This window comes from Ostrea edulis, chromosome 1, assembly GCF_947568905.1.
Source record: "Ostrea edulis chromosome 1, xbOstEdul1.1, whole genome shotgun sequence".
In the NCBI taxonomy this organism is placed as follows: domain Eukaryota; kingdom Metazoa; phylum Mollusca; class Bivalvia; order Ostreida; family Ostreidae; genus Ostrea; species Ostrea edulis.
In genome coordinates, this window is record NC_079164.1 from 66,049,917 (window position 1) to 66,071,966 (window position 22,050).

General features: G+C 34.6%; 1 protein-coding gene across 2 annotated transcripts in view; it reads right to left on the reverse strand.

Moving 5' to 3' along the window:
• LOC125647036 (cholecystokinin receptor type A-like) overlaps nt 1-22,050 on the reverse strand; it is a 29,617-nt gene that overhangs the window by 4,516 nt on the left and 3,051 nt on the right. For both annotated transcript variants that reach the window (XM_048873734.2, XM_056156978.1), the window contains exons 2-3: nt 11,163-11,256; nt 10,433-10,658 (exon numbers count right to left, since the gene is read on the reverse strand). The gene's annotated coding sequence lies outside the window, so the exon portion shown is untranslated. The remainder of the gene's footprint in view (nt 1-10,432; nt 10,659-11,162; nt 11,257-22,050) is intronic.

Consider the following 22,050-nt stretch of genomic DNA (forward strand, 5'->3'; position numbering starts at 1 on the left):
GACTCTGTGACCTGGACCGGTAAATGTCCTAGTAAAATTAAACAAGTGAAATCGAGAGAACGATGACGTATATCTTTGTTATTTTAAAAACCTTTGACTTGAAATTTGGCATGCAAGTAGTTAAAACATTAATATATGCATGGAGACCGGAAAATTACGCATAACGTGCCTAATTTAAGATTTTTTAGGCATTTGAAGCGAGTGATTAGTTTTTTATCTGGGTCAGAGTTAGACCCCTTTCTATATGTATGGTATCACAGGGTTCGGACCCAAAACGGGCTTAGCCCCTGTGGTATGAAACACGTCAGACAGCATTTGACCCACTGATAGGTTGTATTGGCAAACCAGATTGTTATAACGACCATAGAGTTTTCGAAATACTGTCTTTAAACGAGACTGTTAAACCCCTGTACCATCAACTTGTTTGTCAGTAGCTTGTCTCGATTTAAAAACTGACCATATGTAGAACAACTTCTTGCGTATCGAATCAATTGAGAGATATAAACACCATTTGCAACTCCTTATTTTGTATTGCTTATAGGAGTTATGAGTTTGATTACTGTTCGTTATCTTCACCTTTCATCAAGAAAAAGTTACAAATATCCAATTCGCACGACAGATGTCAAGTGACGTTGACCAAAAATAATAGGTCACCCGAGTGACTCGGTTGACCAAAATTAACCAGCTGCTACTACCGCAAGCGCTATGTATAGGACAAAATCTGTGGCACTTCGCCTAAAGCTTGTAACGTTTCTACATGAGTGAAATTCTCGAATGAGACGTAAAGCAACATATGAGCAAACCAACCAAACGCCGAGTGGAAAATATAATGCAGGTCGAGGAGCCGTCACTGAGAAATGAACATGACGATAAATCATAATAAGTAAGGCGTAAAACAATAAGAACATAACCAGAACTTTCAGTTCAAAGCCATTATCTGATCTAAAGGTCGAATTAATAATACAAAGCTGAAACACACAAAGTGATGTGATTTAGAAATGGTGGAAAATGTTCGTGTAAAGTACAAGGATTCCAGAAGGATTAATATCTTATGGTTATCCTTATATTTTACCTCGTAGGCATAGTACAATGAAAGGTTAATCTAGACATTTTGCCACTTCCGTGTTCTGGGATCAAATTTAAAAGTTCCTATCTTGAGTGTGATATATAATTGTATTGATAGTTATAGCAGTGAATCTTGCTTGGGAAGTCATTGTTGCAACAAATGTATGTGTGTGTAAAAGGTGCAAATTAACTTATATCGGAATTCGTTATTAAAATGATGAAATTAAAGGGGTATTAGCTTTGAAAGTGATGGCAATAAATTTCTTCTCAAAATATTTCAATGGCATAGGAATATATATTAATCACTTGTAAAACATTTATTTTCCACAAAAACAAGAAAAACCGAATAAAACTGCGTTTCATAACCGCTTCTAGTTTTAAAAAATATATAGGGAAGAATTAGTCTTTCAAGACAATTATTTAATCACCAAACGTACACAATCATGCTTGCTTTGAGGTTAAAACTGTTTGAAATAATTGAATACTGGAATTATTGTTATTACTGAAATATATAATGTAGAGTAATTTTCATTGAATTCAATTTTGGTGACAATACTGCAGTTCATATCCCTTTAACAATATCTTGGCTCGTATTAAAATACGCCGAAAAAGTAAAACCTCATTCTGAATTTTCTATTTTTTCTATATATTTTAATCAATATTGTTAGAAACCTTAGCACAATTATCAACATGGCCATAAAACTGTTAATATAACGAACAATGATTAATCTTATAACTCCTATAAAGAATACAAAATCAAGAGTAGGGCAAACACGGACCCCTGGATATACCAGAGGTGGGATCATGTGCCTAGGAGTAAACATCCCCTGTCGACTGGTCACACCCGCAGTGATTTCTATATCTTGATCAGGTAAACGGAATAATCCGGAGTCAGAGGTAGTGTGTAATGAACTGCCTAACAATTGGTATGAAACTTGTAAACAGCATTTGACCCAATGACTGGTTGTATTGGATCGTTATAGCGACCATAAAATGTCCGAAATGCTGACGTTAGACGATACTATTGAAACCCCTGCAACATCAACTTATTTGGCAGTAGGAATTTAAAAACTGATCATACGCAGAACAAGCTCTAGCGTGTCGTATCATCCGAGAGATAAACACCATATTCAGGTAATATTGGAATATTGCTACATATATTGTAATTATTGGAAGTTGACGATGGGGAAGCTGAAGTCATCCCGTTTTTCCTAAAGTTGAGTTGATAGTTTGCCGTTAACATCTCTGTCTAATAAAATATCTAAGTACGAGGCAGATGTGGAGTACTCTGGTGTCTTTTATTTCAATTTCACTGAGATATATCAAAAATTGGCATATGAATGAAAATGAATATTTCTAATAGATAAAAACATCGTCGACATATCTGAATTTCGAGTTAAAGGGCAAATCAATTTTTTTCTTTTTATGTAGAAGCTTTTGAATAAATTCTCGTAAGAATATAAAAACAGGTCAGCTAATAAAGGAGTGCAATTTGTGTCCATGAGAATTCCAACAGACTGCTCGATGACCTGATCACCAAAGACTACGAAGATACATGTATTGCCATTGAACGCCAACATCTTTTTAATTTCAACTTCAGAGTACAATCCTGTATAAATAAACGATATTACATATGTATTATTGTTAATATTACTTGTGCGTAGAATCAAAGTGGTATTGAACAATGTAGTTTTTGAATAGCTGATCACAAGGTATTTCTATTGAATATTTTCTTTTTTCATTTTTATTGAAGAAGCAACTGTCTATGATGTCAAAAAGTCTTAATTTGTCGTGAAAGTGTTGAAAAGTCATACGTTTTGAGTTGCTGGGTTGAGGGAAACTTTGTGATTTCAAATTTACTAGATGTTTTTTGGAATCCACATTTGATTTACACTACTTCTGGTATATGTTGTGGTACAATCGGTATAGAATTTATGGAAGTACGCCATCCCGTGGGGATCCGGGTTGGAATAGGTCCTTAGTACCCCTTCCTTGTCGTAAGACACATCTAAATGGGGCGGTCTTTCGGATGAGGCCAACCGCCACTGTGGTTTAGAGGTAGAGCATTTGCCCCACATGTTCAAATCCCGGCTACGACACAGACCTAAGTCGTTAAAACAGGTAGTGACAGTTCCATCACCAAATGCTCGGCATCAGGTGTGAATGTCACGGGTCCTCGGAGACTACCTTAAAAACGGATGTCCCGTGTCACAGTAGGTGTGGCACGTTAAAGAACCCTCACTACTTAATGACCATAAGCGCCAAGAATATGCCTTTATTTGAAGCCCTTTATTGGTATTGGTGACGTTTCCATATGAGTGTAAAATTCTCGTGAAGGATGTTAAACAAGATGCATTCAATTAAACGGATGATACCGCAAAAACAGAGGCCCCGTCTCACAGCAAGTGGGGCACGATAAAGATCTATCACTGCTCATAAGGCCATAAACGCCGAACATAGTTTTGCAGTCCTTCACCGGCAATTGTGACGTCTAAATATGAGTGAAAGATTATATACAATTTACAACCAACCAACCTCTTCTAGATTAATAAAAGGAAAAATCAGCTAGTGGTGATTTACTCAAGTTTTCTCTCACCTACACATGCAGAAATATTAATTTCACAATTCTTTTGGGAATAAAGAGTTCTTCGAAGATTTTCCATTACCAGAGTCTGCACACCTGAGTAGCCCCTATAGGATAAACTGAACTTTGGATTTCTATCAGAAAAAGTCCGCTTAATTGGTTATAGGTATTGATGAATATGAACTTTTCTGGTCTTGTGAAATGGAGCTGGGAAAATATCTTTCTCTTTTTCAAGATCAGTCGCACAAAAGTTGCTGACTAGACAAGTGTTTGTTCTGAAGGAGAGGTCGATGAAAAGCTAATGTGGTCAGACACTAATTGTTTGAATAAAACATTAATATTGATGTTGATGGATACCAGTCCATTTGTATTTCAATCAATCATTTGTTGATGTATATAAATTTGATTTTATAAAGACAGCATGATGTAATTATTGACAGATATATTGTTTAGTTATTTACACCGTACTTGTCATAGAGCGCTTTGTTATTTATGTATTACAAATTTAAAACTTGTGCATACCTTTCCAAATCGTTCGTGTTTGCTACTTAAAATTGTTTTTAAAATTCCTTGAAAGTTAGAAGTTACATCGGTCCACTTTATTTTCTTTGAAATAAACGACAGTATTAAAAATCTAAATTTGCTTCACTATTCTTCTCCAATATTAAAAATATAAAATTGCTTCACTATTCTTCTCCAATATTCATTTCATAATCCGTACGTGAAATATATCAATATCGAGTCAGGTGAATTTCCATCCCATCTTTCCTCTATCTAAATAGGAACGAAGGTGTCTTCACATTGTCCATTGGGGTGGTTTTATTTTTCACCGGAATGGACATGTGCAATTGATGATAGAAAATGATCAACATCAAGAGATAATTACAAGCCAACTCATAAAAGAGCCATTAGAGCTAGGGTACTGCAGTAAACACTACAATCAATATCGTTTTCTAGTGTCACAAACTACTGACTTTCGTCTTTCCTAATTCCATTCCACTCGGCCATTATTAGGTTTTCTGTGCGTAATTCCTCTGCTTCTTCTTAAAACATTTACTATTATAAAAAAGGGGATATCTTTTCCGACTCTTATTGCATTTCACAATCAAATTACAAAACAAAGAACCACATGATCATTTCTGTAACAAACGTACTTTGACTGTATTACCACACGCTCCTGTATGGTCATTTCTGCACCTTTCAAGTCTTTGAATGACCTTTCTCCAATATTTAATTATTTTTCTGAAGACTGAATTACTTTTTCTATGGAGATGAACATGGATTTTCGGAAGCATTAAGCACATGTATCCTCAATAAAATTCGGGAGGTTTATAATGGGCTGCATTTTTCGCAATGCTATGTGAGTTATTTCCCCCTGATTACAGAGGGCGCGCAGAACACTGAGGTCCTCAGTAGACGATGTCATATAAGGAATGAATAGAAAATTTACAATTTTTGATTGTATTAAATCACTTGCCAGTTAAGGAATTTTTCTAAGAATCAAGTGGAATGCCTTAAAGATAGTATGACTGAACAATAATATTTTAGTCACTGATTACATTTACTAGTATATGTTTTCTCACAAGCAATGTATGGTCATGATGTAACAAAAGTATGTAAATATTAACTAGTCCTCGACTTCTTTAGATCAAAATCAATCAAGATGTCTTTAGTATATCAGCAATTCTTCGTGATTAATTTGTATCAATATATAAGCTCTTCTTACACTTCAGTTACTTATATTATGCCTCTGAATTACTCAAATGAGCACAAAAACAATTATCAGTCACGTAGCAACAATGGGTCAGCCCCCTTATTATTACATGCAAAGTTAGATATTTTTACGTGCAGAGATCGATCTATAGATAGCCCCCCCCTCCCCTCTTTTAAAAACAAATCCAGCATTGTGAATGGTAATGGAAATGTAAAAATGAACCGATGAATGGAACAAAGATTAACCCTGGCCGCCTTCCCTCTTTTAATTATTTTTAAATTTACTTGTCAAGAATTATGAAGTCAACTTAAATCCCCCACCCCTTTAAACGATGCTGCGTGCCGGATTATAACACATGCTTTTATTGTGCTTTTAATTCTAGGTATCTGTTGTTTTTAAAACAAATTACTATTGAAATTCTTGGTATTAATTGCATTATAACTTGGACAGAAATACGCGTCAAATACGCCTAAAACATTCCCTCCCCCTTTCCAAACTCTACAATTTGACGACGTACATATTTTAAGTTTTCTCCATAAAGTCGAAAATATTACACCTTGTTTTTGTCGAAAATATAATACAACCCGTTTAAACTCAGCATAATAAAAAAATTGGTAACGTAAGCTTTACTATACACTATTTGTTAACACTATTAATGTGAAGCTTAGGTCCGCAATCGTAAGCACGCTCCAAACTTCCGGTGTAAGGAGAGTAACTGTAAAAATGTAGGCCATGGCACAGAATGATGATCCTCACTATCATTACGTGGGGAGCGGAGTGAACGGAACACCCTTGTCTTGCGAAGATGCTAACTATTCACTATTAATATTGTATCTTTATATTCAAACTTGCCCAAATAAATCTACAAAGGTATTTATCTGCAGACTACATTGTAGAGCTCTACAATGTACATGTACATTGTTTTGGCTAACCACATTGACATCGTTGACGTTATGATACGTGTAACTCTTCACAATTGAATGCATCTGAGAATCCATACATCACACAATAATTTAAACAGGAATCGTATTATTGATCTGTGAGTCTTTAAAATATTTTTAAAGATAAGACCTACTAAATTACACAATAATGTCGAAGCCCTCATATACACTTATGATAGCTTTTAGATGGTGAAATGCGGAGATAACGAACAGTGACCAATTTCATAACTCTCACAAGGAATACAAAATAAGGAGTTGGGCAAACACGGACCCCAGGATATAATAGAGGTGGGATCAGATGCCTAGGAGGAGTAAGCATTCCCTGTCGACCAGTTACACCCCCGTGAGCCCCATGTCTTGATCAGGTAAACGGAGTAAACCGTAGTCAAAATCAGTGTGCCAAGAACAGCCAAACAATCGGCATGAAATACAGCATTTGACCCTATAAAAATAATTTCATTTAAAAGATTTCACGAAATTATTCACCCGTAGCCCATTTTACGTACGGTCGACTCTTATGTTTAAGACCAATATTTCAAATTGGTGAAATATTTCCATTTATGTGTAAATGTTTTTTGAAAATATTGATCGTGTGTATTGATCTTTATTTCTTTCGAATGATAAAAACTTACATAGTCCAACGATGACTATGCTTAATTTATCATTGAATACTTTATCATGGTATTATATAGGATTAAACATTCTTTTTGAAGAATTTATCGATGTGTAAACTCCGGACATTTTACTCACAAACTGAATAAAAGTGCGAAGCACTTTTATGTTAAGTTTGTGAGTAAAATGTCCGGAGTTTACACATCGATAAATTCCTCAAAAAGAATGTTTGATTCTTATAATTCCAATTCGTTCACTTTATTAACAATTGCAAAAATTTGAATAGTTTCCCTGCACTATGTTATTTGTTTTCAGGCGTGTATGAATACATCGCGTTTTCGGATTTATTGATGTGTAAACTCTTGTTCAGCTTTATTTTTGTCCAATCAAAACAATTGTAATAAATGATATTGGAATTATTAGACTATAACATGAAACGTATAATAGTTTATATACATGTACACCGCTAGTGTATACATGCACATGTACAATATAAGATAATCATATGCAAATTTGAAATATTTTCTCTATATTTGTTGGGTACATTCTCAAGTTATCTGTCCTTTATACGAACCATAATCAAATATTATAAATGTAGTCTTTCAAAATTAAATCACCCTCTACGTGATTCTTGCGTACATTATCAATTCAGCTGCATCAACGTGTGTAAAATACGCCAGTTTCGCGATAAGAGCTCTTCTGTGTAAGAGGTGCATTTAGTGGAACTTTGAATGCTTAAGTGGGACAGAATGGAACTACAAGTGAGGAAGACGATAAAATGTATTTAAACCAGCTTATATGTAAATGTAGGAAATACAAAATACTATCGAAAGCAATGTTTTACCAAAGTGAAAACATAAAAACAATGTCATATTTGCAAGCTGTATCCATATTTGCAAGTAATATCCTAGATACAGATCCCGTGGGGATCCGGGTTAGAACAGGTCCTCAGTGTCCCTTGCTTGTCGTAAATGGCGACTAAATGGGGCGGTCCTTCGGATGAGACCCCAAAAACCGAGGCCCATCAGATGTGGCACGATAAAGATCCCTCCCTGCTCAAAGGCTGTAAGCGCCGAGCATAGGCCTAAATTTTGCAGCCCTTCACCGGCAATGGTGACGTCTCCATATGAGTGAAAGATTCTCGAGAGGGACATTAAACAGTATTTAATCAATCAATCCTAGATACAGTTGTGTAAAATAACGTTATATGATAAGAATTCCATATATTTAATTACTCTCTGAATACTTATCATTTACTCAGTTTGTGTATCAGTCGGATTGTGGTGATAAAACTGCGTATGATAAACGTACTGAGCACAATCACTTATGCAGTGATGGTCATTTGTCCCACTCCCGCATGTAAACAAATTGTTTCGCGCTGCATTTTATATGTACAAGGATTCTCCAATGGGAAATAACTTGGACGTATCTCGAAACTGGCGTATCCCCCTACTGAGTACTTACATTTTCCCGTAATTATGTCAACTTTAAACTCCTATACTGTGACCACAGGGTCTCAATGATACTTAATTACATAATGTACATACCCTTTTACATGTACATGGATACTGAGAAGAAAATTTAAAAGACTTCCACGTGATTTTCCAGACATATTAACTGCATGTTTACATTTGAACAAACTTTAACATGCATTAATCTACACTACCTAAAAATGTTTGCATATTGATTTGACAAATCGAACTGTTCTTGACAAAAAGATTTTTTTTTAAAACAAAATACTCTCTTGCACATTCTTGATGGTAAGTTAAACTATGAACAACAACCAGAATGTATAAAACGTTATTATCCCCCCGCTGGTTTGAAGATGTTTCAATGATTATACATGTATCAATAAAATAGTTTTCCTGCAACGTTTGGTTTTTCTTCTACAGTAATTCTTAGAAAGATTGTTTTTAAACAACCCACCCTATTTTAACTATTTCTTAATAATCTGCCCTGGGAAGGAGGTATGACCCTTCATTTCGACAATTTGAATCAGGAGAATACTTTGTTTTAGTGTTGTAGAAATTGGTTAAGTGGTTTTAGAAAAGATGACTTATTTATAGACAGACGACGGGCAAGCTTACGTCAGCTTTTAACTCATGTGAGCTAAAACACAGTTTTGAATAAACTTCTTCATGCCAAGAACAATTTCAGTAAGTTCTATGTAGATTCATTGATACCTCAAAATCTATATGTAAATTTACATCTACTATCATTTCTATTATCGATAATGCAAGTTGTATTTTTGTCACTTTTTATGTACTTCAACCCGCTATACAACATAGCATGAACGCCACAGCTGTGTCAATTGAATATCTGTCGACAACAAACACACATGCATTTACTTAACACTGTTGAGTAACAGACAAATGGCGTGCTTGTATTTATTGTTGACTTCTACAAAGTACGAGTAGTACTATAGAGTGTCTGTCTGAAAGTGTTCCGACAGCAGTGTTCATGTGGTGAAATTTGTCAGAAAGTAATTCATGTGGTGATTTCAGAAGGCATGAACCCATAATGCAGTTTTTCATTTGAAACATCAACTTCAGGAGAGTAGACAATTTTCAATTAGAAAAACTGGAATCCGTCAGAAAAGCCAGAAACATATGACGGACTGACATTTGTTTAATTACAGTATCCTAATGGTAAAAAAAAGAAAACGTGAACGATTTGCTATCAATGTGTCCGAATGCCTTCCACTTAATGAAATTGTGCAGTGTTTTTATATCTCGCTGGACTCAGTTTTTCATGCCTTGTGAAGAGAAAATGTCTGTAACAAAATCAAATGCAGAGGTGGTTTACAAGACCATTTGTCTGTATTTAAGCGCTTCTGGTTCTATTTCTAGATCTATTAAGAAATGCTTCGAAAGAATATATGAGATATAAAAAAACCCAAACAACATATTGTAGCATATATCTATATTGTATTATCAACAGTAATCATGACTACAATGTTGCACGGTTTCATTTAAAACTTTTCACGCATACAAATGTGCATCTTCCTCAAAACAATATTAATATACATTTCACAACACACATATATTGTTGTCTTGCAAAACCCTCTAAATATGACTGACGCTGGTTACACATTCCTCGATCTTAGAATTGTGTTTCGGTACAAGTTGTATTTGAATTAATGAAATTCAATAAATACATGTTCAAACTATAGTTGTAAATTTCGTATTTACTGTTTTTTGGTTCGAGTTTCATTAAATAATCAACGGTTACCATAATATGTTTAAGCACAACTTAAAGAGTAAGAAATGAGTCAAATACAAATCTTCATACACTAAGTAAAATAAATATATTAGAAAGACAATACATTGCATTTTACAATTCATAAATAACAGTACCCAAAAATGTTGATTCGGTAATCCCTTATAATGCAATATCGCATAATATCGTCTAAAATACTGAACATTGCATAAACACTTAAAAATATGGCAATAATATTTTGCATACAACATTCAACCAGGTGTAGAATTGTACAAAATTCAACATAACATGTCTTACCTTATAATTTTTCACGTTCAGACATCCATATATCACTCAGGGTATTAGTTTCCGACCTCCAACACAACGAGAGCACTGATCAAATTGTTGCGCTGCGAAATCGTTGGCTGAAGTTGCAGACACTCAGATAGAAGGACTCTTTAGCGACGCATAGGTGATATTGATCTTCAACACTTGAGATTGTGTCTAAGTCATTCAGCGAGCACTCTTTTGTCGTGAAACGTACCTGATAAAATTCAACATCCTTACATCGCACTGTTACTGTCGTGTAAAATAAGTGTTACCGTTATCACACGTCATATTTAATTTCCATAGACCATATACATTTTTGTCATGTTGAATCCTTATTCTAATAAACTCCTTCCCCAACTAAACAAAATTACTCTGCCAAAACAAACTAAATGCAGTTTGAATAATAATAAATGCACGACATAATTTAACCATATTTTCTTGAGCTTTTCAGTAAACAAAAAAAAACCACCATTGAAGAAATATAGCCTCTATTTTTGATGAAATCAAAATGCACCTGTAGGGAATTATATGAAATGACCAATCAGTGACTTTCACGGTGGTTTGAGCTCCCTATTATTAATTCGTACTTGCAAATACAATTATATTATACATAAGTTCATGCTCCAAATTGAATCTTGCAAAAAGCATAGCAGACAGAGACTTTGTAATCTTTGAAGACAAGCATAAAAATGACAAATAGCAGAATGCATGGTCTCACCTAGATATTACATTTATTTTGAAGTATATGACCACTGCTCCTCAGACTTGACTGAACCCGTTGTTGGACCTGGACTTTTGTCTTACTACTGTATCTTTGAAAATAGAAAAAAAGAAATGAGTAAACGCCTTTTCTACCTTATTTTATACTGTATTCTACAGTCCTTAGCAAAGCAAAACTAGTATCGAAATTCGTTTTGTGAATGAACATTCATCGAGATTACTTAAATACCCGTTCGAAGTGAAATATGAACACTCGAAGCGGGGCATCACCTCGTAACTGGACATATTTACAACGCTATCGCAACATTGATTTATATCGGCGATACGTGCGCACTGATTTGCGTTACATCCCTTCTAATTCCGTTGCGAGGAAATGTTTATGTTAATCTCTTACGATGGGAACAATAAACGGATCCATGATTCTTAGAAGGTGCAATACATCCGAAAGCTGTTGATCTGAGGGACATTCTCAAGATGAATTGTGATCAAAATGGAGTAAAACTAAGAAGGGATTCATAGTTCATTGTTTCTTAGAATTTTATTAGAGGAATTTGCTAACATCTAAACTAAATGCAAATGTATAATGGCTCGGAACTCAGTCTATAAAGTCAACAGTTAACCCTGTCAATAAAGTTAACAGTTAGTCCTGTCTAAAAAGTTAACAGTTACCCTTTCTATAAAGTTAACAGTTAATCCTGTCTATAAAGTTAACAGTTAACCCTGTTTATAAAGTTAATCCTGTCTATAAAGTTAACCGTTAACGCTGTCTATAAAGTTAATACTTAGCCCTGTCTATAAAGTTAACCGTTAACCCTATCTATATTGTTAACAGTTAGCCCTGTCTATAAATTTAACAGTTATTCCTGTCTATAAAGTTAACAGTTAACACTATCTGTAAAGTTAATAGTTAACCATGTCTATAAAGTTAACAGTTAATCCTGTCTATAAAGTTAACAGTTAACCCTGTCTATAAAGTTAACAGTTAACACTATCTGTAAAGTTAATAGTTAACCCTGTCTACAAATTTAACAGTTATTCCTGTCTATAAAGTTAACAGTTAACCATGTCTATAAAGTTAACAGTTAGTCCTGTCTATAAAGTTAATAGTTAACACGGTCTATAAAATTAATAGTCAACCCTGTCTATAAAGTTAGCAGTTAGTCCTATCTATAAAGTTAACAGTTAATCCTGTCTATAAAGTTAACAGTTAACCCTATCTATAAACCTCACAGTTAATCCTGTTTATAAAGTTAATAGTAAACCCTGTCTATAAAGCTAACAGTTAGTCCAGTCTAAAAAGCTAAGTTAACCATGTCTATAAAGTTAACAGTTAATCCTGTCTATAAAGTTAACAGTTAACTCTGTCTATAAAGTGAATAGTTAGCCTTGTCTATAAGATTACAGTTAATCCTGTCTATAAAGTTAACAGTTAACACTATCTATAAAGTTAACAGTTAATCCTGTCTATAAAGTTAATAGTTAACCATGTCTATAAAGTTAACATTTAATCATGTCTATAAAGTTAACAGTTAACACTATCTATAAAGTTAACAGTTAATCCTGTCTATAAAGTTCACAGTTAATCCTCTCTATAAAGTTAATAGTTAACCATGTCTATAAAGTTAACAGTTAACCCTGTCTATAAAGTTAACAGTCCTGTCTCTAAAGTTAACAGTTAATCCTGTCTATAAAGTTAACAGTCAATCCTGTCTGTAAAGTTAAGAGTTAATCATGTCTATAAAGTTAACAGTTAACCCTTTCTATAAAGCTAACAGTTAGTCCAGTCTAAAAAGCTAAGTTAACCATGTCGATAAAGTTAACAGTTAATCCTGTCTATAAAGTTCACAGTTAATCCTCTCTATAAAGTTAATAGTTAACCATGTCTATAAAGTTAACAGTTAACCCTGTCTATAAAGTTAACAGTCCTGTCTCTAAAGTTAACAGTTAATCCTGTCTATAAAGTTAACAGTCAATCCTGTCTGTAAAGTTAAGAGTTAATCATGTCTATAAAGTTAACAGTTAACCCTTTCTATAAAGCTAACAGTTAGTCCAGTCTAAAAAGCTAAGTTAACCATGTCGATAAAGTTAACAGTTAACCCTGTCTATAAAGTTAACAGTTAGTCGTGTCTATAAAGTTAACAATTAACCCTATTTATTCAGTTAACAGTTAACCCTGTCTATAAAGCTAACAGTTAGTCCAGTCTGAAAAGCTAAGTTAATCCTGTCTATACAATTAACAATGTCTATAAAATTAACAGTTAACCCTGTCTATAAAGTGAATAGTTAGCCTTGTCTATAAGTTTACAGTTAATCCTGTCTATAAAGTTAATAGTTAACCCTGTCTATAAAGTTAACAGTTAACCCTGTCTATAAAGTTAACAGTTAGTCCTGTCTATAAAGTTAATAGTTAACCCTGTCTATAAAGTTAACACTGTCTATAAAGTTAACACTGTCTATAAAGTTAATCCTGTCTATAAAGTTAATAGTTAACCCTGTCTATAAAGTTAACAGTTAACCCTGTCTATAAAGTTAACAGTTAACCCTGTCTATAAAGTTAACAGTTAACCCTGTCTATAACGTTAACAGTTACCCTGTCTATAAAGTTAACAGTTACACTGTCTATAAAGTTAACAGTTAACCCTGTCTATAAAGTTAACACTGTCTATAAAGTTAACACTGTCTATAAAGTTAATCCTGTCTATAAAGTTAATAGTTAACCCTGTCTATAAAGTTAACAGTTAACCCTGTCTATAAAGCTAACAGTTAATCCTGTCTATAAAGTTAACAGTTAACCCTGTCTATAAAGCTAACAGTTAGTCCTGTCTATAAAGTTAATACATGCAGAGAAGGAGGATCTATACCAAAATTGTAAATTTCATGGTCCCCGCGGTAAAGGTTCTGATCCCATGGCGGGACCAATCTTGGTACATGTATATAGTGTTTATGTGTAAAACACTTAAATAACATCTTCTTTAGTGTTATTGATGCTAAATTGAAACTAAATGGATATTTAGAAAGAACAGGTAGTCTTTTACTAAAATTGTAAATTTGATGATTCCAGGGATATGGGTTTTTTGGTATCAGGGTGGGGTCCAAAATGGCCAGTTATTAAACATGTAAACAATAGAACATTTTTAGCTTCTTTTTGATAACTACCATTCCAATTCTTTTCAAATTTGGTATGAAGCATCTTTGGGACAAGGGGGAGGGGTGTGTATGTGTGCAGAAATTGTAATTTCCAGGACCCCTGCACCCCTTGGGCCCTAAGGACGGGGCAACAACTGCCAACAATTAACCATATTTCAAAAATCTTCTTTACATCTGTAAGAAAAACTGAATAGATACTAGAGAGTGAAGTAGAGCAGAAACGCCCTACCAAAATTGTAAATTTCATGATCCTCGGAGTAGATGTTCTGACCCCAGGACAGGGGCCAAACTTAGTATACAATGTATATGTGTAAAACATTTAGATAACATATTCCATAGTGCTGTTGATGTTAAATTGAAACTAAAGAGATATTTAGAAGAAGCGGGTAGTCCTTTATCAAAATTACAAATTTCATGATCCCAGGAGTAGGGGTTTTGATATCAGGTGGGGCCAAAATCATGATCCCTGGGGTAAACGTTCTGATCCCACAATGAGACCAAAATTGTATACATGTGAAAAAACATTTAGATAATATCTTCTTTAATGCTATTGGTACTAAATTGAAAATAAATAGACTAATACTCAGGTGACCGATAAGGCCTGTGGGCCTCTTCTTCAAATTTTGTAAGATTGTTCGTCACAATTTAAAGGTGATTTTATTGGGCCGCTATTTTGATTCGAAAATTTTACAGAAGACATGGGACTTTGTTGAATTTGCACATGCTACATGCACACTACAGGAATACTTTTCGGAAACCACTCAACGGATTTTGTTCAAATTTTGTAGGATTGTTAGTCACCATATGAAGTTGATCATATTGTGCCATCATGTTGATTTAATACATTTTACTGGATGTATAGGACTTTGTTGAATTTGCACATGCTACACTACTTGTTGAATTTGCACATGCTACACTACTTGTTGAATTTGCACATGCTACACTACTTGTTGAATTTGCACATGCTACACTACTTGTTGAATTTGCACATGCTACACTAGTTGAATTTGCACATGCTACACTACTTGTTGAATTTGCACATGCTACACTACTTGTTGAATTTGCACATGCTACACTACTTGTTGAATTTGCACATGCTACACTACTTGTTGAATTTGCACATGCTACACTACTTGTTGAATTTGCACATGCTACACTACTTGTTGAATTTGCACATGCTACACTACTTGTTGAATTTGCACATGCTACACTACTTGTTGAATTTGCACATGCTACACTACTTGTTGAATTTGCACATGCTACACTACTTGTTGAATTTGCACATGCTACACTACTTGTTGAATTTGCACATGCTACACTACTTGTTGAATTTGCACATGCTACACTACTTGTTGAATTTGCACATGCTACACTACTTGTCGAATTTGCACATGCTACACTACTTGTCGAATTTGCACATGCTACACTACTTGTTGAATTTGCACATGCTACACTACACGAACAATTTGTGGACGCAACTCCTCGGACTCCGCTGTGCTGATTTTGTTCAAATTTTGCAGGATTATTATTCACAATATGTAGTTCATTATACATGATTTTGATTCTACAAATTTTACAGGTGTTATGAGAATTTTCCGCTTTAACTTTTTTGTGAGGGACATATGGTTACCAGTAGCAATATTGCTCGCATTTATTTCTGCTTTGAAATTCGTGGGAATGGGGTACTCATGAAAATTGATTCCCTTCGAAATATAACTAATGATTCTCCTTTATTATCACTCGCAATTTTCTTTATATTCCTCAAATGTACAACCTGACATCCCCTCTGATTCAACAAACATCTCTCTCTCTCTCTCTCTCTCTCTCTCTCTCTCTCTCTTTCTCTCTCTCTCTCTCTCTCAAACTGCACGAACTCTGAACAGTAAATTATATTATATAAACAGTATAGGCATTCAGCCAGAACGTGAACAACGTCACTACCGGTATCCGGTTTAGGCAGATACATGTAACTTAAGTTTGAAAGTTAAATGTTTTATTGAGAATATTGAAAAACAACTTATCTCTTTAAATATACCAAACATAAATGTGTTAACACAAAAAAAAGGTTCACATAATTTTATTCGATTAATGTAAAAGAAAGTACATATTTACCGAAAGTGACATTGTTCATGGCCACCAGGACAAACAAGGGAATGGGCCGAAAATTCATCATGACAGAACAAACATCGAATCCTGTTATACGTGTAGATGAGGAGTGTTCTTTTATGGCTTATCAATGACATAAATATTGAAATTACTGGATCAGAAAGAACGTTTGGGTAGGTGACGATAAAAGCAGAATTTGTTTTAGCTATTTTGAATCGACATTTTGAGTAAAACTCGTTTCATTTCTTGTGTTTTTATTAGAGGTTGATATGGTATAGACTCCTACGTTTATTGTTACAGTCAATATTAACGGTTCATGTAAATAGAGTGACAACGTGTTAACTGTAGAAATAGAAATGGATTTTTTTTTTAAATTTCATTTTGTGGAAATTTTTATAATAAATGGAGTAATAATTTTGACAAGTGCACGTCTCCGGTTCGTTACAGTAGTCCCAGGCAAACGGTTGTCAGCATTCAATGCGTGTGGTTTTCAGGGGGTTGGGGGTTGTTTGTTTTGCTTTCGGTGAACAACTCGTGTATAATTACCTGTGTTTATGTATCTTGCGTATATTATTCTATCGGGAAATAATTGTTAATGATTTCTCTGTTTTAAAGCTTATTCTTCATCTAAATGATCCAAATTATTTAGAGAGTTTGATTGATTTACGATATGATATATTCATTGTTATTTTGAGCACTGCAAACTATCGTGATTGTATGTTTTTTCTCCTTCCCTGTACATCACTATCGGAGATATTTACTGTTTACAAACAAAAAACCACACACACATACACACACAACAAACAACGCAAAAATAAACAACAACAAAAACACGCAGGTGTAACAATCACCTTAAGTCAGGATATCTGAAAGAAGGATGACAGAGAGGATAAAATCTGGCGTATTGAACTTTAAGTCAATGTCAGTCGCGGTAACCTAGTAATTACATGTAAGGCGCTTGCCTCGCATTCGTGAAATCCCGGCGGCGATTTTTCGATACCGGCGGCCGCGTCACGCCTACCAAGACGATTTGCAAATGTCATGGTTTCTTACAAACAGGGATTCGTGTCAGTTATTGGCTCGGTAAGCAAAAAACCAATCATATTACTTCGGTCCTGTGTGTCATACATAGGTCAAGACTTGTAGCACTCTACCTACAGCTAGTAAAGTCTCCATATCAGGGGGAAATTCCCTACCACGTTAATAACAAACAAATTAACTCAGCGCACATGCCTTTTATGGTGATGCAGTCATTTTTCCAGGTTTATATTGGAAACCTCGATCAAGTATCGCAGTGTATCATAATCAGATCAATGAACTTTGAATTAGAATGCCTTGTAATCATGCATATCGAGGATATAATCATGTACAAAGGATGAAAGCAAAGCCAATGCCAGCAGTTCATTTTCCTTATAACAGGAGGAATGTTTGATATAAAAGTTCATGTGTGGTATTTATCTTGAATGAATCTATTGAGTATGGTTTCAAATTAGATTAGGAAAGGAATATGCAATGATCATATCGCTTTGATTCACTTTCAATCAAATAATAAAAAAAATATTTACTTTTGAACAGAATATGAAGGTCACAAACATTGCAGAAATTATGTAAGGCACCTAATGTGACAGCTAAATTCACTTGACCTTGATTTGTCTTCATATGTGGTAATGATTTCCATTTTTGAAAGATGGTAAAGGGAAATTTTCCAAAAGAACAAACTTTAAATGCATAAAGTAAATCATCATAACAAAACAGGTGACGATAACAATGATAAATCTCATAATTCCCACAAAGAATACTAGATTAATATTAGGCCAAACACGGACCCCTGGACACACCAGAGGTGGGAACAGGTGCTTAGGAGGAGTAAGCATCCCCTGTCGACCGGACACACCCGCCACGAGCCCTTTATACTGATCAGGTAAATGTTGTAATCCGTATTCACGTCAAACAGCATTTTACGCAATGACAGGTTGTATTGGTAAATTAGAACGTTATAACTACCATATAAATTGCAAACTGTTGATTATCTAAACCCCTTTAAGTCCACTTACTTGTCAGTAGCTTCCCTCGATTTACAAACTGATCTTACGCAGAACGTGCTCTTACGTATCGAATCAGTTGGGAGACATAAACACCATATGCAAGTGACAATGGAATATTGCTTAATAAATATGGGAAGTTTGCGATGAAGAAACTGAAGTCATTCCGCTTGTCATAAAGTGGAGCTGTTAGTTTGTCGTTAACATCCAAATTCAGTAGAATATCCAAGTATGAAGGAGATGTGGAAGACTATGGGTTGTCTCTAGCATGTATAATATGAATGAAACGAGCACTTTCAATAGATATATCTAAATGTCGAGCCCAAGACAACAGCAAGAGACCCCCGCCTTCCCACGCAGGACTCTGCCTCGTACAAAAGCTAACAAAGGAGCACAGTTCGTATCCACGGGAACTCCAACAGACCAAGGGAAGACCGGATCACCAAAGACTACGAAGATATTGTCAATGAGGAACTCAAACATCGTTTTAATATCAACTTCAGAGTACGTGAGCATAAAATCAGAATGGTGTTAACAAAGTAATGTTTTGTATGACTGATCACAAGATATAAAACATTTCCCTTTCCCATTTGTATTGAAGAAGCAGCTGTCTATGGTTTCAACAAGCCTAGTCTTAATTTATCGTGAGGAATGGTTTTGTAAATTGTTGAAAATCGGTGCGATTTGATGTTGTTAATTTGAGAAAGTTAAGGTTTTGCGATTTCAAATCACATTTGAATTACAGCACTTCTAGCATATCTAGTGGCACAGTACGTTTAAAGTCACTCCTTCACAGCAGTTACTATTTTCGTGAGGAGTTAAAGATCGGGAGCTTGGTAGAACATTTACTTGATCCAGCAATGTTTCTCTGTTTGTAACGGTTTTGTGAAGGTTTCGGAATCCAGTACAGGTACGGTAACTCGACTGATGTGTTTAAAACTGAAAAATAATTTTGAAGAATGTCATTTTCTGAAAGGGATTGATTGATTGAATATTGTTTAACGTCCCTCTCGAGAATATTTCACTCATATGGAGACGTAACCATTGCCGGTGAAGAGCTGCAAAGTTAGTACTATGCTCGGCGCTTATGGCCTTTGGGCAGGGAGGGATCTTTATCGTACCACACCTGCTGTGACACGGGACCTCGGTTTTTGCGGTCTCATCTGAAGGGAACTAACTAGATTGAGACAAAATGTGTCTTCTTTGTTGCAAATGAGAAACAATGGATTTCAATAGAAATCAACGATAAAACACACAGTGAATATAAATATATTTGAATACATGTAAACACAGTTTCAAATATTCATATGAATTTCACATATTTTAGACTACGTGGCATCTAACAATACAAGTAGTAAAGTTTCCTCCTTTAAACCACAACTACAACCAAGGCTGTGACGAAATTGGGAGACTGTCTACGTGTTACGTTTAACACTGCCCCTCTTTGTCAAAAAGGACCCTAGGGTCGTTTTGTGTTGGGATTTACTGTTGTTGGGGGGGGGGGGGTGTTTGCAGTAAACTCTACTTTTGGCTTTCACCTGAGCAGGTACATGTATCACACAATCTGATTAAAATTAGATCCTTTCATCCGCTCACTTATATCGCAACTACAATATTCCGCACAGCTATTAACACATGTTTCTGTTTCTCTTTTAAAGAATGAATCTTGCAATCTTTCAAAACTTATAATGTGCGCCAATAGTCGGTCGCCATAATTGTTGTTTTCCCGAACTTTTCGTTTCGTTTACCAATGCTAATATTAAAAAGTTCTCTGATTGGATGAACATATCGATAAATATGCATGATTAAAATGTCACTAGATTTGACCTCCGTAAGCGATTTCGTTAGATCCTTGTGTAGTGATATAATTAGATTGATGTATCACATTGATATGTAAGTTTTATTCCGTCTTTAACTGTAGCGCAAACATCTGCTATGATCCAATCCATGTTGTAAATATATGTATTTCACAGCCGTCTACTTAATTATCCTTTGCATGTATAAAACATTGCTATTTGTTTCATATCTTGTTAATACATGTAGCTACATGTACAAAGAATGCTAAATACAATGTACCAGGCGTCAGAGGTACATGTACAGTGTATATCTAGTAGATGTTAACAAATAAAAGTGTTTCTTAATGTCTAGTACTAAAGTTGCAAATACTCAACACCCTTTCAATACAACATTAATTCATAGAAAATATACATTGTTTTGCTTCCTAATGAGTGTTTACGAACGCCCAATTAGGACCTATCAAAAGTATTCTTGAATTTGAAATAACGGATTCCAGAATTCGTTATTAAAGATCTAATTTGTTATATCAATTTTTTTAATTCGTTATAACGGCTTAAATTTGTTATAACGAATTTGTTATTAAATCAGATTTTGATTCATTAAAACAAATTAATTTCAATTTGTTAAAACGAGTAGTTAATCAAATGTAGTTGGATGAAAATGTCGCAAGATCAGGCACCTGATCCCACCTCTGGTATATTCAGGGTTCCGTGTTTGCCCAACTCTTAATTTTGTATTACTTATAGGAGTTATGAGATTGATCACTGTTCGTTATCCGTTATTACGAAGTTTACAAATTTAATCCGTTACAATGAATTTCAATGTTCGAAATAACGAATCAAAATCGAAATAACGAATTCTGAAATTCGTTATTTCAAATTAGAAACATGTTTTTGATAGGTCCTAAATGGGCTTCCGTAAGTGTTAAAGTTATATGTAAAGGAAAGAAACTTTATGGCTGTCTAAATTTATAACGGAGAGATTTCCTCAAGAAAGCTCATCAGGATCATTAAATTTCCCCGAGAAGCTTAAGCCAAATGATGTAAAAACAAAATAACGAAGTGTTTCAAGCGTATTTTTTTTGTGATGAAAGATGGCTAAGCTTTTCGTTTCTTGAATACATGGAAGATATTAAGCCAAGGACAAGATTTTCATATTTTATAGAGAGGCACAAAAATAAACAAACTATTTAATTATGTCACTGTGCCGATCAATGCTGTCGGCTAATACTGGAATGAGAAAAAGATGGGTAAGTATTCTGATCTATGAAAATATAAATAATGAAAGATACAGACGAGCTGAGCTGTGAACTAGTAACTTGCGTTACCTAATAGACGCATTTTAATTGCCCCAAATACCATTTTCCCCGCACGAACCATCACCCCAATATTCACCATCGTTAAATAGCATTTCATCGTCAGTATAGGCCTATAAACTTCCTGATAAGAGGGTTTACACAAGAGAACGTCGTTTGGCCTCTGTTAGCGTAAACCCAACCAAACAGTGATTACAGATGATGGAAGATTCTACCTCAAAGAAATATTCCCACAGCTATGTGATAATTAAAGAAGAAATGTTTTGAAATATTTATACACATATATTATGTATTGTTTGGCAAAAACGCTTATTTTAGAAAATGGCGCATATACTGTCTTACAGCTATTTTACTGAACTGCAAGCACTCGTAAATCTCATTAATGGCTGAGGTGTGCACGTCACCGTTGACGTGAACTGCAAGAAGATGGAAATCTAAATCAATTATCGCGAAACCAAATAATCACTTTTTATTTTGAT